The following is a 19096-nucleotide window of genomic DNA, read 5'->3' as shown; positions in this document are numbered from 1 at the left end:
TTAATAGTTTCTGTTGGGCTGAAGCTGTTACTTTACTTTAATAGCTGATTATTAACACCATGAGTGCTAGAGGTATTCCCCCCTGGTGCTGACTTCATTGAATTCCCATTGTTCATGACAAGGTCAGCTCGTCATAAGCACACGACCAGTGTACTGCATGATGAGCTGAGCTCGTCATGAGCATCGAAGGGGTTTAAAACAAGGCTACAACTCGCACTGCGGGATCTATGCAGCATTGAAGCTGTCCTGAGATCTCCAGATGAAATGGCAGATTCAGCTGAGAGGCCATGCTGAGACCAGGCTGGGCAGTCAGCTCTGGCAGCAACTAAGGCTCAAGCACAGCAGAAACACTGGTCACTCTCAGAAAGCTAGTCTTCCTTTGGGATGTCTGGACTGTCGGGGTCCAGGGGCAACTTTTGTTGCGAAGAAAGAAGGTGAGCGCAGCTGCCTCAAGAAAGAGTGAGATGGTAGAGTGGCAGACCTGTGTCACACCATATTGGCTCCCTTCACAAGGTCACACGGTGAGAAGCATATATCACACTGTGGCAGAGAAAACAAGTTGGGAACCGCTGCAAAGAGAGGATTTCCTGCTCCCTTTAGATGCTTTTAAAAGATGAAAATACCCCCAAAACATTGGCAGCAACCTCAGCAAGTTTTTATTTTTCTTATTTTAGAAAATGGGTTTGGTGGGGGAAAGGGGAAGAATAAAAAACAAACACTTCTTGCTAACCCGTCAAGAATTTTCAATTCTATTAAGGACACGGAGGCAAGGATTATGGTTCTCTTTCTTTACTGATAAAAATAGAGCAGACAATTAAAACAATGAAAGCTTTAAACTACATATCCCATGAGCCTTTAGCCCAATGTCTCTACAAATCAGTGTATAAGTCTCCATATGGAAGCTCTTGAAACCTGTCCGCACTCTTTGTTAAAAGTGGAATCAGACAATCAATCAGCTATTGCCATGATATCCTCTAACTGAGTACCAGAGGAAAAAGCTTTAGATGCCTTAGCACTACGGACGGCATGGGACCCAAAAGTGGTCACATCAATGCCCTCTTCAGCCAACAGCCATGTGACCCAACATTGTGGAAGTCACCAGGCGATAGGGCTTTTGCAATGAAATAAGCAATGGACATCCAGGGCCTCTACGAAACTTGCGGGTACAATCTCCATAGGCCCTGAGACAACATACCACACATAACTTCTGATTGTCCAGAAAAGATGGATAAGGCACACAACGTGAATTTGTCTTAGAGCTAAAATATCCGAAAGGAAACCCCTGTAGGAATAAATATTATACCGGTTATATTTCCAAAGCCCTTATGTAGGATACTCACCTACAAGAAATGAGGTATACAAGTAGAGTCAACTTTGCTGACCAAGCCCATTCGAACTTAAGAACCAGATTCACATCCTACAAAACAGAATATTTCAGTTGAGGGGGTCAAACGAGCCTGATACCCCAGAGAAGTTTACAGATTAACAGGTGCTCATCTGCAGGTCTGCTATCAACACGAGGATGGCCTGCTGAAATAGCAGACCGATAATGGTTCACCTTATTTATTAATAATAACATTTCTAGAGCGCGAACAAATGCCCTTGGGCGTCTCGGCGCTAAAATATCTGCCAATAATTCCCCGGCTGGAGGGGGAAAATCTGAGGTTACTGGTTAAACAGCCAGGTCTTTAACTGCTTACGAAATGCCCAGAGTGAGGGGCTGCATTTGATTGACTGGGGTAAGGTGTTCCAAAGTTTCGGGGCCGATACCAGGAACCTACGGTCCCCCCAGGAAACTGTTTTAGTGCGGGGAACCACTAAATCGTTTAGAGTAGTGGAACGTAGAGTTCTGAGTGGGCAGTATGGAATAAGATGTTGTTTGAAAAATGACGGTCCTTGATTGTGCAGAGACTTATACACAATGCAGAGGGTTTTAAACTCAATCCTTTTTATAATTGGCAGCCTGTGTAAAATTCTAATGGTTTCGGTCGCGGACTTGAATTTAGGGGCTCTGGCCAGAAGTCTAGCTGCTGAGTTTTGGATGGTTTGCATTTTGTTAATGACCCTTACTTGGGCGTTACCAAATAAAGCGTTACAGTAATCGAGGGTAGACAGCACCTTGCGATAGACTAAACCATGAGTAGCCAGTTCTGAAAGGAAATTAGTGATCAACGGGACAGTGGCCCCCTGGGGATCAATTTCCCATTCACCACACCTATGAACAAGTCGGCGCAAGGAGGTAGCATATCGCTTTTGACTACTAGGGGCCCAAGATTGGGACAAGAAGAACACAACCTGGTCCAAAACTCCGGCCATCAGGCATGGTTTCCTAAAAATACTCCACTCCATAAGTGACAATGTGGCCCCGATGCACTAGTGGATGCAGGAGTTCCGTTGGACACACTAGAAGGTCCTGGAACGACAAAGTCTGAAACAGGAAAGTACAAGACTGCGCCATCACCACTGGAAACCACAACTGAGCCTTCCAAAAGGGGGTCACCAAATCAGTTCCACATGTTGCCAACACATTTGAGACAAAACCCTCTGGATCATTGAGCAAGGTGGGAAAGCATAATGCAACTTCCCCGACTAAGACTGAAGAAAGGCATTGGAACTCACCGCTCGAGGATCCGGCCTCCAACTGTAAAACGTCAGAAGAGGAGTATTCAGGCGAATGGCAAACAAATCCACCTTGCAGATGCCCCGTAATCTGTTGAGGGCTCTGAAGTCGTGAGGGTGAAGCCTCCAAACACTGGAATCCCTGATAAACAGAGTTCCAGTCTGCCACCACATTCGCTTGACCTGGATTGTACTCCGCAGTCACCGATATCTGATGCTGTACGCAATAATGCAGAAATTGTTGCCAATCTAGACTAGGAGATGTGACCTCCCCCCCCCAGCCGGTTTATGTGCGAAACCGCTGAAACATTGTCCATCCGAAGCAGGATGCAAAATTTTGCCTTGTGCATAGATAAAGCCTGTACCGCAAACGCCCCAGCCAACTGCACAAGGCAACTGATAAGTAGATTCAGTTCCTCTGGGGACCATCTGACCTCGTCTTTACCTGGAAGCATCTCGCCTCCCTCCTGCCCCATCTGCTGACATTCGATTGTATGATCATCTCAGGACGGGAGGCAAAAATTGCCTTGCCATTCCAGGTATCCGTATGATCCAACCAAAAAGGAGATTCCTGTCCTGGCGTCCTCCAACACTGTGTTCCGAGTAAGATAAACCCTTCGGTAGATGTACAATTTTGAGGAGTGTAATGAGTAATAATGTAGGGGACCAGGAAATATGGCCTGAAATGACTACGCCAGAAGGCCCACCAACCTGGCCAAAATACTCAATGATATAGTCTGCGAAGCAAGGTCCTTCATCAACTCCTTCTTGATAGATGAAATGTTCACATGTTGAGCTGCTCTAGAAACAAGTCGACTAGAAATCCTAAGAACACAAGGCTGAGTTGGGACTAGGAGAGATTTCTCCCCATTGATTATGAAATATGAATCATGGACGAGTTGCACCGCCCACGAAAGATGAGCTAAGGCCGTCTGCCTGCTTTGTGCCATGATGAGAATATCATCTAGATATATGATCAGAAGTACCCCCTATTCCCTGAGGAACTGGCTCCCCCGAAGAAAAATCTTGATGAAGCACCAAGGGGCAGAAGACAGGCTGAAGAGCAGGGCGGTTAACTCGTACAACAGATGGCGCCAACAAAATTGAAGGAATCGAACGTGTGGAGAAAAAATAGGAATCAACAGATACGCATTCTTCAAGTCGATCCGCACCATCCAAGTTCCTTTCTGTAAAAGGTCTTGCAGATTAATGCACTCCATCTATTCAGACAGTAGGATGCAGAGATATTCATTCAGGAAACTCACAGGCTGAGCAAAAACGAACTGAGAATGAAGAATAAGAGGTATACAGTACAAACATAAGCGACAGGAAAAGCAAAAAGTAGCAGGGGTGGCGAGTCTCAGCAAATGAGACCTTGACATCCAGATATGTGACACTAATCAAGACCCAGAGAGTACATACCTCAAACGCCATAGAATGATACGAGGTACTGTGTACACAATAATCAATATTTACACTCAAATTCCCAACCAAATGAAGGATGGGGTAGGAACAGCAGAAGGCCGGGGCATTACAAGGTGATATTGTAATGTGATCTGTGATCAGAATATATACAGGACAACACTTTTCCGAACCAACAAAAGCTATGTCTAAGCACTTGAAACTAAACTTAGAAAAACAAGGCTTGAGGACAGTTGATGGAATTAAACCAAATTTGAGGAATTCTCATTTTTCTCACATGTCCACATATCTCACAGTTGGCATGCTCATTATCTCCAAATATCTATTCTACAGACAGTAAAGGGCAAACATGAAGGTGGGGAGTGGGCACAATCTTAGATAATGCAAGGGTGGAGGTTTAAGCTGAGGGACCCTACCGCTTTATGGAGTAGTGTATGGAAAAATCAGGGATATAGTGCAAAGGATGTGGTTACAAAAGATGAATTACCACAATGCAGAGAAAGGGTATCTCTGGCATGGCATGGCTATAAAGGAAGGACTGCCTACTAGATCGTAAACACATTCAAGAGTTGGACCAAGTGGAAAGATAACACAAACCTTAACCTAACATTACCAGAGAAAGGGTATGCATAAGGGGCCAACTGAGAGTCTTAAAGATAGATGAACAAAGCAGAAAAATAGACAATGGTTGAAACAACTGTTTTATGAGAATGGTAATAAAGCAGATAAACTCATAGCTAACAGACTGAGAGCCAAGAGGTTGAGGGAGCATACAGCAAAGCTGAGTTCTGGGATGGGAAAGATAGAACAGATGAGGAGGTGGGAGAGCTGCAAGTCCTTATACGCCTCAGGGTAGATTAGTAGGGAGGACATCCAAGCCTTCAAGAGCAGGGGTCAACTCCCATCTATGTCACCATAATACAGAGAAGAACTAGATAAGCCTATCTCAACATAGACTCTAGAAGTTATCACAGCTACACACCCTAACAAGGCTTTAGCCCTTCATGGGCTTAAAATGGCCTTAAACCAAAATGTCATAGTCGCTCTCTTCTCATGGGGTCCCTTTTTAAAAACTGTTCACCTCCTTTTAAGATGAGGCATGCAACACTCCAACTATAAGAGAGGCGAAGTGTCTGTAGCCCTGAAAGCCGGCACACCATCAGGGGAGTGTAAAACCTGTAGATCAACAGCAAGGCTATTCTGTTTTAAGTGTAAACCTATGATAACTGATGAAACTCCACTAAAAGGAAACAGCCATCATCAGTGTGAATATATATATATATACACCAATAAACATCTGCACAACAGCAAACTAAACCATTCAAAGAAAGGAAAGTGAGGGAAAATAAGTTGTTTTTATTTCTTCCTGAACGTGGCAACACGTTTAACCTGTTGCGCAAGGTAGCAGCAAGAAAGACTGGTCTAAAATTATGCTGCTGGTTTGGTTTAAGGATGTCACTTAACTATAGTTTTTTTTCTTTTCTTTCTTCCAGTGTTTTGTGCTTGGATTATGGGTGCAAAATTTAGAAGCATGTTCTAGGTCTTATCTAATTATTTTATACACTGTAGATTATTGGGAAATATTACAATCATATTTGATCTTTTGGAAAGGTTTTATTCTTTCTCTGACTGGAGAAAAGACTGGCTCATAAGAATCTTGGCCAATACGTAGTATCACATTTACCCAGAAAGACTGAGTGGGTAAAACCCTTAGATACATCTGCCCTCTTTGCTAACAAGTCAGTATTGTATCGTATCGCCCACTGCCAGACCACTATCTGGTATCGTAGCGCCCACTGCCAGACCACTGCCTGCATTGAATACTCATTGAATATTTATTAATTACCCTCGTTGTGCCAGATCGCCACATATTGCTGTAATACCTGCTCAATTGTGCTGATTAGCATATTATCGTAGCGCTAGTCTCCCAAAGCGCGCTGCAACGCTCTGCTTTATTGTGCTACCTGTACTTGACTTTGTGCCTGATTGTGTCTTGTGCCGGTTCTACTGGCATTATCATCGCGTTCTCCACATATTGTGCCCCAACCCTGTATCGCTTTGGGCTGACTGCCATTTTGTTTTGGTTTTTGTTGTTTTGCCTTCCCTCCCCGGCTCTCCACCCCGCCTCCCGCCTCCCAGCTGCTCCTCCCTCGCCCCTCCCCTCCACTTCCAGCATATGACAGATGCATCTTCGAGCAGCGTTCACGGGCTGCGGACGCGCCACTTGCGTGCCGAAGGCGCGCCAAAGGTAAGCCCGTCTACGCCCGTCCGCGCCTGGACCGCGCCCAGCGCCAGACCCCCTGGTCCTCGTGAATCCCACTCCACCTGCATAACGTATGACGCCGCTACCCTCTTTGCCCTCAACCCCGGACGCACACAACAATGCTGCGAAGCTGCCCCAGGACACACCCATGGACCCTTCGCCTGCCACTCCTGCAAGTTCACCTGCATCAGGACCCACACCAAATCCACAAACTCCAAACAGAGTTCCAACTCCAACCACCTGAAGTGCATCCTGCTAAACACCCGCTCGGTCCACAAACACGCCACTGAACTCTGGGACCTACTTGACACGGCATCGCCGGACGTCGCATTCCTTACAGAAACCTGGATGAACACCTCATCAGCGCCCGACATCGCCATTGCCATCCCGGACGCTTACAAGATCATCCGAAAAGACCGCACCAACCAAATAGGATGAGGCATCGCCATCGTCCATAAGAACACCATCCGAATCATGACCAGCTCCGACGATCACCTTGCGACCGCCGAACACCTTCACTTCCAGATCCACACCGACCCCAGGACACACTTAGAGGTACCCTCATCTACAGACCACCAGGAACCCGCACACAATTCAACGAAGACATCACTGATTTCATCAGCCCACATGCCCTCACCTCCCGAGAACTATATTCTACTGGGAGACCTCAACTTCCACTTGGAAAAGAGTAGCGACAGAAACACCACCACCCTTCTGGACAACCTGGCCAATCTCGGACTCAAACAACTTATTAACACCCCCATCCACTTGGCCGGACACACGCTCGACCCTATCTTCACCTCCAGCAAGCACATCTCCTTCGATCACACCACAGCGCTCCACTGGACGGACCACAGCTGCATTCACTTCAGCTACAAAAAGACCACGATCCACAACCCCCACAACCTATTCCTCAAAGAAACTGGAACAAAATCACCACCAACCAACTCTTCACATCGCTTAACCAAAACCCTCCTGCCATATCATCGGACCCAAACCAAGCCGCTACCAAGCTCACACAATGGATCACCCACAGCGCTGACGAATTAGCACCCTTGAAAAACCACCAGATCAAACAAGGTAACAAAAGGCCCCCTGGTTCAATGATGACCTTAAGAAATCCAAGAAGTTATGTCGTACTCTCAAAAGAACCTGGAGAAAAAACCCAACCACTGACAACTTGACCACCTTCAAAGACGCCACCCGCAAACACCACCAATTGATCCGATCCACTAAGAAATCAGCATTCAAGGATCGACTCGACAACAACGCCCATAACAGCAAGGAACTATTCAACATCGTCAGAGAATTTACCAACCCCACCGCCGGCACCAACGACATCACTCCCTCCCAAGACCTCTGCGACTCCTTATCCTCTTTCTTCCACAACAAAATCGCCGACATACAGAACAGCTTTGAAAACCAGCCCGAAGAACAGTCCACCCCACCCACCTCTGAACCAAAACAGCACTCCCACAACCTTTGCGCCTGGAACCCTATCACTACTGAAGACACCATCCGCCTGATGAACTCCATCCACTCAGGATCGCCAACCGACCCTTGTCCCCACCACATCTTCAACAAAGCAGACTCCATCATCGCACCCCATCTCCGCGATGTCATCAACTGTTCCTTCAACTCCGCTACCTTCCCGGAAAGCTGGAAACATGCTGAACTCAGCGCCCTTCTGAAGAAACCCTCAGCAGACCCCTCTGAACTTAAGAACTACCGCCCCATCTCACTCCTCCCATTCCCTACCAAAGTCATTGAGAAAGCCGTCAATAATCAGCTCGCCGCCTTCCTTGAATCTAACAATTCCCTCGACCCCTCACAGTCCGGCTTCCGAGCCAAACACAGCACCGAAACCGCCCTCATCGCAGCTACAGACGACATCCGAACGCTACTGGACAACGGAGAAACAGTTGCCCTCATCCTACTCGACCTCTCCGCCGCCTTCGCCACAGTCTGTCATAGCACCCTCATACAACGCCTCTGCAACGTCGGTATACAAGGAAAAGCTCTGGACTGGATCATCTCGTTCCTCGCCGGAAGAACACAGAGAGTCCGCCTCCCCCCATTCAAATCAGAGGCCACCAAAGTCATCTGCGGCGTACCACAAGGATCATCCCTCAGTCCCACCCTCTTCAACGTTTACATGAGTCCCCTCGCATCCATCGCGCGACAACACAACCTCAACATCATCTCCTACGCAGACGACACCCAGCTGATCCTTTCCCGACCCAAACACCGCCAAAACAAATCTACACGAAGGAATGAAAGAAGTAGCCGAATTGATGAGGAACAGCCGTTTAAAACTAAACTTGGACAAAACGGAAGTCCTCATTTTAGGATCATCCCCCTCTTCCTGGGACGACTCATGGTGGCCACCGACCCTGGGTATAGCACCCATACCTACGGATCACACACGTAACCTGGGCTTCATCCTAGACTCCTCCCTCTCAATGACCAGACAAGTCAACGCCGTCTCATCTTCATGCTTCAACATCCTATGCATGCTCAAGAAAATCTTCCGCTGCATCCCCACCGAAACAAGAAAAACAGTCACCCACGCACTGGTCACTAGCCGACTGGATTATGGAAATACCCTTTACGCCGGAACCACTGCCAAACTACAGAAAAAACTCCAACGCATCCAAAACGCCTCAGCCAGACTCATACTGGACATCCCCCGTCAAGCTCACATCTCCGGTCACCTGAAAGACCTCCATTGGCTTCCCGTCAACAAGAGAATAATGGTCCGTCTCCTCACCCACGCACACAAGGCCCTCTACGACCTAAGACAAGAATGCCTCAACACAAAACTATCCTTCTACACACCCACCCGCCAACTACGATCATCCAGTCAAGCCCTTGCCGCAATTCCGCGCATCCATAGATCCACCGTGGGAGGAAGATCCTTCTCCTACTTAGCGGCCAAAACGTGGAATTCTCTCCCCACCCACCTCCGCCTCACACAGAACCACATCTCCTTCGGAAAGCAGCTTAAAACCTGGCTATTCGACAAGTAACGCACCCACCCTCGGCCAAGCGCCTTGAGACCCTCTGGGTGAGTAGTGCGCTATACAAATTCCTGAACTTGAACTAGTATTGATAGCAGGTGAAATGCAAAACATCCCATGCATTAAACATTCAATACTAACGCACAATAGTACGTCTTGGTGGTCTGAGTGTAAAGGAAAAAAGTAACCGAAAAGGAGTGGTTGGACATTGTTGACACGGACACACCCCTGTATAAGGGAAAGATTATTGCATGAATAATTGGTATTTATTTATCTTTCAGCATTATACATGAACCCTACTGCAGTGATGGGGCCACTCAAATAACTACCAAGTTGAATGTATGGCTGGTAAAATGTTTTTTATAAAAACACAATAGCAGAGTGACATATATCTTCCGGTCCTGACGAATGCCTTTGAACTTTGAGTCTTTCTTGGCAGAAACATGTTGACCACATAAGATAGGGTAGTCTCAGTACCCCCTGTCCAGTCATAATTTTCAACTCTATTCAAAAGGGCACTAGAATAAAGGACAATTTTCGCCCACAACAAGATAGTTTTAGCTACACTTTAAACTATTTTTGCACTCTGCCCGTCACTTTAGTACAGCTACATTGCTCAGCTTAAAAAAACAAAACACCTCCGCTGCACCCCTTTTGGGGAGTTGTAGCCCACACTGGGTACCTCGCAGTCCTAGTGTGCGGAGGGAACCCAATGATGAAGCGTGTCACCTTTGGGTGAGTGAGGGTTCTCGTCCTAACAGCGAAGTGCTCTCTTGCTTAATCGGATCACTCCTTTTCAGTCACTTTTTTCCTTTACACTCAGACCACTAAGACGTACATAGTTAATTTCGATATAGGAGCAGTTCTTTTTTGGGTTAATGGTTCAGGAAGACTCCGTTGTGTGTTTATAATTAAACATTCTGTACAAGGTATAGTGACAGGTACCTGTGAAAAAAGAGTGATGTCACCATGCGCATGGGATAGTGAAGAATACATGAAAAGTCTTTCCAGATACCAAAAAAATGCATAGTTGCAAGATGCCCCAGTTGTATGTGTGATACCTGGCCATAGTTACAATGTCAGAAGCAAACTTTCAAGTTCCAGAACACAATGTGAAGCTTGCTGAAAGTTTAGGACTGACTTTATGTGAGACACTTGCCTTCAGGGTACTTGGCAGCTATAAACATCCACATACCAGCTGTACCACCTTAATATAGTCAGCCAAAGAGTGCAGAAAAGCAGAGGCGAGCATGCTTAAAGCATTAAGTTTCAGGTGCCTTAGAATGAATGCAGTGCTACAAATTAATCTGGTGCAGTTCAACATTTTAAAGTTTTCAGAAGGAACTACGCTGTTTGCAGGGTTGTCCACCCCTACAATGGCTTAATGTTCAGTAAGGAGTTGGTCAGTGACCCCTATGTCCAGGAATTCATTAAAGCATTTGAACATGGCACTCATCCATTAATAGTCTTATACACCTAACAGAGGTCTTACAAAGGGGGTGTGAGAGGTAATGAGACGAGTAAGAGGGTAAGAAGACGTGAATGTGAAAGAGAGGAAGTCTTTCTATGCTTAAAACATTGTAACATAAGTCAATTGAACACACTGCTGATAGCAAACATTATATACCCTTACTTCTCCTTTAACCCGTTCGCTACTTCTGTCGACCAACGGCCGTCGCAAGCACTACCTCCGTAGTGCTGTGCACGTCCGTTGGCCGACGCGGCCCCACCTGCTTAATAGAACGCTCTGCACCAGTGCGGAACGTACGAAGCAGTAAACGGGTTAAAATAAATATGTGCTTTATAACAACTTGTTAGGTAAACACTGGAAAAAAACAGTTGCCTAATTTGGATGTTAGGCAGCTGACTAAACCATGATAATTACAGTCTGTAAAAGGTCTGGAAAAAACAGAGAAAACACAGCAGAAATGCACAAAAAAATAACACACGGAAAACAGAACAGTCTATCTATAGCCTTGTTTAACACCAACATTAACATGCTGAGTAAGATTCTAGCATGTAGACTAGACATGGTTAAGACCATGGATACTCGCAAACATTTTCCCAGTGGCCAATATGTTAGGTGGCTGGTGGGACTGAGGGCCGCATTGTTGCCAGCAGGGTGGTGGTCAGGGGGTTGGTAGAGGGTTATTAAGAAGGGTGTAGGGAAATCAAAGCATGTACATCTAGTGGCTGAATTGAAATGCAGAATGTGGAATCGGAAAACCTGGGATTAATTGTGGCTTCCCCACTTGATCAAATTGTGTGATCCTGGGCAATTGTTTTATGTCACTCTCCCTCCTTTTTCTTCATCCCCACATATAAAAGGAACTCGAAATACATGAATTCATTATATGCGCTTTACAAAAACTTCTGCTGTGTTTAATTTAATAAACTATAATATTATTTGCGTATAATAGCAAACCCGTGCACATATAAACTGTCTCGCCTCTTAGTTCACTATTAGCATTTTGTCAGGGTGAGGTGAGAAGCATAAATGTTTATAAAGTCACATTTGGAAACTATCACTTTTACAATAATACTCCTCAATGCACTGATATATTCTGATTTACCAAAAAGAAAGGGTTCTGCATGTTAATAAAATACACTTTTTGAATTTTAAACAGCCTATCATAATTTTGAACGTTTTCTGCAAGATGTCTTTATAAATCAATGTGTTCCTAATGTTAAGCAGTGCTCAACATCCTAGTTACTTCCTTTCTTTCACAGTAATTAACAGAGCAGGTAGCTTTGTTAGAGAGTTACAAGGTTCTGGCAATGTTGGAAAGGTGGCTCATATGGTTGTACAATGTAGAAGGAAAGGGACCATAGCTCTCCTACTAGATCTAGATGTTGAAAAAGCATTTGACAGGTTATCTTGGATTTCCTCAAACTGGTAACAGTTAAGGGGGGGCTGGGTCCAGCCACGAATAAATTGATTCTGGCTAACTACTTACAGTCAGTATCAAAGACAGTGGAATTGGCTCCAACAAATTCTTCCTCAAAGGGGAACAAAGCAGGGCTGTCCCTTTTAGGCCCGCCCTTTTTAGGTCGAGCATCAGCACACATGCGGTCTGAAAGACCTGCTGTAATCCCTCTACTGAGTGTAATCCCACCTGCTTCGAGCCTGCTGCTTGCAATTGGTTCACTCCTGGGTCGCTTTAATCTCATGGATCCTTATTGTTTAGCGTTCAGATACATCATTTCCAGTTTAACGCGAGGAGCACCGGCCAATTATAGTTTCCTTTCACTCTTAAGTTTTTGGGGGACTACTTGTTTATTTAATTACATACATGTGTGTGACACGGGGCAGCGCACTTTCCCTTTAAGTATGGTTTCAGGCCGCATTTATTTGTTTATGCATTTTTCTTAACAATTGTGGAAATTGCCAACAGATCAGTAGTGACTTTCAAGATAGGCAAGAAAGATGTTGGCCGCACTTGTGATATCGCGACTGGACTACGCAAACGTTCTCTATCATGGTATCCCCGCATACAGCTTGCGTAGACTCCAGATTATCCAAAACCAGGCAGCGCGACTGGTGCACGGCCTTCCTCGTTATCACCATTCCACCCCCCTTCTCAGGGAGCTTCACTGGCTCCCTGTAAAAGAACGTTCCCTTTTTAAGATCGGCTGCATGGCCTTTCAGGCCCGCCAGGGCACTGCTCCCGCTTTTATCACTTCACTAATCCATCCCTATGTACCTACAAGAGAACTTCGGTCTTCCTCCATGTCCCTTCTTCAGACCCCTCGCTTCACACGCAAAAAGTGGGGCGGGGCCAGCTTTTCCTTTCTGGCCCCAACCTTTTGGAATTCACTCCCCGATCACCTCCGTTCTGCTACTCAGTACCTTCCCTTTCGTAGAGATCTGAAGACATTCCTCTTCAGCCAGGCCTTTTCTTCTTAAATTCTTTTAATATCTTCTCTCATCCTTCCTTTTGTCTCTTTCCCGCAGTAGCTAATCCCCCCAGCGCCAAGAAACCGCAAGGTGTACGCTGCGCTCTAGAAATATTTTAAATTAGAAATTAGAAATTAGATGTTGCTATCGAAGATCATTGTCTCTCTTGATAGCCATCACGTTTTTAATTGGGCAAGTAGACTAACCCATTAAAACTCCATGTTGAGGACAACTTAGACTATTTTAATCATCACATTTCACGTATACACACTTTTCCACACCAATCTACACTAGCAGTCCTACAACCAGACTTCACATAGGACACTGGAACAAAAGATCTCAGATAAAGAGCCCCCTCGTGGGTACCTGTCGGGCATTGCAGAACCAGCCTGACGAGTAACATGCCCTATGATGAAGCATGACACTCATCTGGGTGTGTGAGGGCTCCTGTTCCTGAGGAATCTGACCCCCTGTCCTATCCTTAAGTTTATAATTGAAGGTATATTTTCTCTGTTATTTGCACCATAAGGTACTGTATATCCTTATTTTGAAATACTTAACATTTCATTTAACATAAAAACAGGAATGTACACTGCATGGTGTCAGCCTGCGACAATGGCAGAACACTTTCAACAGCAACATTTGCCATTCCAAGATACTTCATATCCACTAAATGGTAAAATATGCTTAATGGAGGATTAAATTGTGGGCGTAAGCATACTCATAAGCCTCCCTGGGTTGTTGCCAAGGCGATATCTGATACGTTTATGGCAGCCTATAGGCTGGTCTAAGCACATATATTGTTGTTCCACTAAAGGATTTTCTCTGGCTATTACTTGAGTTACAGGCCTGGATAACAAGTCCTTAGCATCTTTACACATGCAATAAAGCGGGTTGAGTACATTCCTGACACCTGAATTTCATCTTTAGAGTACGTTCTTGTACGCAATAGTTGCCAGTGCACTTACGACACAGGAATAGTGACTAAAAACATTATAGAGAAGTAACGTTTGGAGTTACACGACAACCATACCGGCCTTTTCCACATGCTCTCTTCTAGGCAACATCCATGAGTTCATATTTCACACAGATCATGAAGGTGCGTTTGTATTTAGGGTAAAGAGCAGCTTAACCCCTTCGGGGCTGATGACGAGCTGGGCTCGTCATGGCGTAGCCTCCTCGCACGCTCATGACGAGCCCAGCTCGTCATGAGCCCCACCCTCGGGGGAAGCGCCAGCGCTCCCCCCGAGTCAGCCCGATTTTTTTAGTTTCTGCGGGGATGGCAGGGGAAGACCTTCCCCTGCCTCCCCCCGCCCGCGTCATCAATGACGTCAGCGCGCGAGGCGCGCTGACGTCACCGGAGGCTCCATTTGTTTACCGACGCGCAGGGAAGCCATTTGCTTCCTGCGCGTCGGATGGTAAACAGGTTAGTTTTGCGGCTGGGGCGGGGGAGATTTCAGTATTGGTTCTAAGGAGGGAAAGGAAAGGCTTTTCCTTTCCCTCGGTGGCATTTAGAGGTTTCCTGCTGCACGATCGTGCGATCGTGCAGCAGGAATGTTAGGGATTTTTTTTTTTTTTCATGGATGATCAATTTCGTAGTTCGGGGAGCGGCCCCTTGGGGAAGGGTCGCTCCCCTTGTTGGGGGAACATTATCTATGAAGTCTTCTCTTTGCTGCAATGTTGTTGAAAGGCCGTTTTTTCTACAAAAATGCCGATGGGGGTCATTTATAAAGTAAAATAATAGTGCTCATTGTAATGAAGGATGCAAGTGCCTCTGTCCTTCATTACTTATACTGATGTGTGTTTCTGAAGTGGCTAAAAAACACACCTGTGCTGCCTAGGCAAAGCTCACTAGTGTTTTTGGCCTGATGAATGTTTTTTTTTTGTGTGCTGCTTTTCAAACACATGCTTTGTCTCCAGTGACCATGTGTGTGTTACTATGCCATGTGCGAAGGGGTCCCTTGAGTGAGCTGTCCATCATAGTGGGAAGCTCACAAATGTTTTTGGGCTGTTGATTGTTACCTGAATTTGTGCTGCAACTCTAGCGCCATCTTTGTCTCCATTGACCATGGGTGCGTTACTATGCAACTGCACAAATGTGCGCAGGGGTCCCTTGAGTGGGCTGTCCATCATAGTGGGAAGCTCACAAATTTTTTTGTGTTGATGATTGTTTTCCTGAGTTTGTGCCGCAACTCGAGCGCCATCTTTGTCTCCAGTGTCCATGTGTGCGTTACTATGCAATTGCACAGATGTGCGCAGGGGTCCCTTGTGTGAGCTGTCCATCATAGTGTTTGGGGTATGCACGAAACATGTCGACGATAGGAGTTGATAGGTACATATGGACACATTACGTTTAGGGCAGCCTATCTTTCCACCCCGTTTATTACCACCTAGAGGCAAGAATAAAGTTTATTGTAAACCTACTGGGCAGGTATTTCACACATCACATAGTCCACTCCTCAAATACACATGCACCACACATAGTCTAATAAAGTGCTCCTACGTAACTTTCGCAAGTCGCAGCACGCCCCAGCCCGTAGAGGACTGGGATGGCCCCAATGATGAAGCATGTCACCGTGGGGCAACCCTGGTGAGTGAGGGGACACCTAAAAGAGGAGCATTTCTCCCCTTTTTTGTACACAATACCATATTTTCACAATCGACCCCAGTGTGTGTTGGTTGTTATCTGAATAAACTAGCAACGCTCTTAGGTATCTGGAAGCAGAGACCATTTGTTCATCATAGTGGGAAGTTCACAAATGTTTTTGGGCTGATGATTGCTTTCCTGAGTTTGTGCTGCAACTCGAGCCCCATCTTTGTCTCCAGTGTCCATGTGTGCGTTACTATGCAATTGCACAGATGTGCGCAGGGGTCCCTTGTGTGAGCTGTGAATCATAGTGGGAAGGTCACAAATGTTTTTGGGCTGATGAATGTTTTTCTGAATTTGTGCTGCAACTCGAGCGCTTGCTTTGTCTCCAGTGTCCGTGTGTGTTACTATGCCATCGCACCAATGTGTGCACAGGTCCCTTGAGTGAGCTGTCCATCATAGTGGGTAAATTTAGGAAAGATGGTGCACTCCGCTAGTTGGTGGGCGTTGCCAATAGGGGATCTTCTGTGTGAGTTCACATGCCTCTTATGTGTATAAATGGTCAGAGACTGTTGAGAGCAGCAGATGGGGAGAAAGAAGCTCCTGGTCATAGGAACTGTTTTAGGATTGCGCTTGTGAAAATCAAGGATGCAAGTGCCTCTGTCCAGCATCGCAGTTAACCACAGTAATTCTGTTGTCCCCCTCCCCATGAGAATCCCTGATGATGTCAGCGCGCACAGCACGCGCCAACATCTTCAGGGATTCCCAGGCGGTCGGGAAGCCATTTGCTTCCTGCGCCTGGAGGTGTTAGGTTGGTTTTGAGATATTTGGGGGGGTTTGCAAAGAGGCTTCAGGGGAGAGGTAAGTGATTTTCCTCTCTTCTGATGTCTCTTTGCAGGGCATTTCTGGCTCACGGTCGCGCACAGCATTGCGATTGTGCGGTGGAAATGCCCTCACTAGCACCAGGGATTTTATTTTAGATTGTAGGAAGTGACCCATTGTGCAAGGGTCGCTTTCAGGTGGGTCGGATTTTAAATTTAGATGTTCTGGCCCCCCCCCCCCGGTGGGCAAATCAACCCGTACTTTTGTCCGTTTTGCCCTTTTTGATGGCCCATCTGTGTGGATGTGATTTTGGGGGTACATTTGTGTATTGTTTATTCATTTGTTATGTTGTTTGTGAAATGTAGTATTAAATTATTTTTTTTCTTCTTTGTTTTTGATCCAGGCTTTTGCTGTTTGTATTGGTGTAGGTTGTGGTTCGGTTAATGCTGGTTTTGCAGCTTGTGTAGTTGCATGTGCTTGGTAAGTAAATGTTTTTTGTACTATTTTTCCTAGATAAATGTGTTGTTATGAAAAGTGAAGTTATTGCTGTTTGTGTGGCTTTGTGTTTCTTGATTGTTAACTTTTTTTTGTATTGCTGCTTGATGTGTACTTTGTCTAATCTATACTTGTTTTTTTTTCTTTCCAGTGGGATTTCCTTTCTTTTTGCTGTGTTTCAGCAGAGTAGGTGCTGGTGAGTCTTCTTATATTTGGTTAGATTTGAATTGTTTTTGAGTGTATTGATTTTTGTGTGAAGACTCTACCTTGTTTACTTCTTCCTTTGCACAGTGTAGGTTGTTGTTCACTTGTGTGTGTAGTCTTCTTGATTTGTAAGGATAATGGCTGCTCGCAGGATTACTGCTAAGCAGGTTGTTAGTTTGCTTTTTGAGTCTTCCTCTGACCATGGTCCAGACACTGACTCCGATTCGGAGCTTGAGTTAGGTGCAGAAGATTCAGGCAGTGAGTTTTCTCTTCGCATGGTATCATCGGATGATGATTCTTCTTCTAGTGCTGATGAAGTGCCTGTGGTAGAGAGGGACATTGATGTGCCGGTAGAGAGGGAAGAGCCATGTGAGCGGCAGCCTAGGTCCTCAAGGTTTCCCTTTTTTTCTCGTCAGGAACAGGCAAGTGTGGTAAAGGCTGCGCCCAAAAGGTTTCACATTGCTGTGGTGCGCCAAAGGTTATCTGGTGCTGCTAGTCTTCCTGTTGTTGAGCAGCATGAGGCATCTGGTGCTGCTAGTCTTTCTGTTGTTGTTGAGCAGCAAGTGGCATCTGGGGATGCGAGTTCTTCTGTTGATGTTGAGATGCAAGAGGCAGCTGGGGATGTGAGTTCGTCTGTTGGTGAAGAGATGCAAAATGTATCTGGGGATGCTAGTATTCCTGTTGGTGTAGTGAGGCAAGAGGCATCTGGGGATGCTAGTGTTCCCGTTGATGTAGTGCAGCAAGAGGCATCTGGCCTGCAGGCTAGGGTGGCTTCTTCTCCTCATGTTAGTGATGACGTCTGGGTTGCCCCTGGCATGGTGCAGCCGGAATTGCCAGACTTCACTGGTGTTCCAGGGTGTAGAGTGGATACTGACAATTTTTTGCCAATTCAATATTTTCAATTGTTTTTTGACGATGAGTTTTTGCAGGAGATTGTGGAGCAAACTAATTTGTATGCAGAGCAGTATTTGAGGGACCACAGTGCCAGCCTTAAGCCCCATTCCAGAGCTACCCATTGGTCTCCCACATATGTTGAAGAGATGAAGAAGTTTTTGGGATTAACTTTTTTGATGGGCTTGCTAAGGAAGCCATCAATGTCTTCTTATTGGTCCACTAGTCCCTTGATGGCAACATCTATATTTCCAGCACTTATGACTCGTGATCGATATATGCTTCCTCTTCGCATGATGCATTTTGTTGATAATGATTTAGCGTTGCCACGCGATCACCCTGATTGTGACCGTCTTTTTAAGATTCGGCCTGTCCTTGATCACTTTGTTGATCGTTTTCCTGAGATGTTTGCACCTGGAAGAGAAATAGCTGTGGACGAGTCTTTGGTGTTGTTCAAGGGCCGCTTGGTTTTTAGGCAATACATTCCTAGTAAGAGGGCACGCTATGGCATCAAACTGTATATGCTGTGTGACAGTGAGACTGGATATGTTTATAATTTCAGGGTGTACACCGGTAAGGATTCCAGCATTAACACTTCTGCTTGTCCGTCCACTTTTGGAGTGACTGAGAAAATTGTGTGGGAACTAGGTAGACGATTATTTAACAAAGGCCACCATTTATATGTAGATAACTTCTACACTAGTGTGCGTTTGTTCAAGGAGTTGGCCAAAGTGGGCACTGTTGCATGTGGCACGATGCGCAGTAACCGGAAAGGTTTTCCAATAGAACTTGTTTGCAAAAGGCTTGTGCGGGGACAGTCTACTGCATTGCGATGTGGGAAGCTTCTAGCTGTGAAGTTTTCAGACAGGAGAGAT

General features: G+C 45.7%; 1 protein-coding gene across 3 annotated transcripts in view; it reads right to left on the bottom strand.

Annotated features, from left to right (window-relative positions):
- Positions 1–19096, bottom strand: part of LOC144768064 (protein mono-ADP-ribosyltransferase TIPARP-like) — a 121773-nt gene that overhangs the window by 83525 nt on the left and 19152 nt on the right. The window contains exon 1 of one of the 3 annotated variants that reach the window (XM_078651436.1): positions 1341–1419. The exons of the other annotated variants lie outside the window; for them this stretch is intronic. The gene's annotated coding sequence lies outside the window, so the exon portion shown is untranslated. Of the gene's footprint in view, positions 1–1340; positions 1420–19096 lie in introns of those variants that run through there. 3 annotated transcript variants of the gene reach the window in all.

Source organism: Lissotriton helveticus, chromosome 7, assembly GCF_964261635.1.
Source record: "Lissotriton helveticus chromosome 7, aLisHel1.1, whole genome shotgun sequence".
Lineage (NCBI taxonomy): Eukaryota > Metazoa > Chordata > Amphibia > Caudata > Salamandridae > Lissotriton > Lissotriton helveticus.
This window is presented reverse-complemented; position numbering and strand designations above follow the sequence as displayed.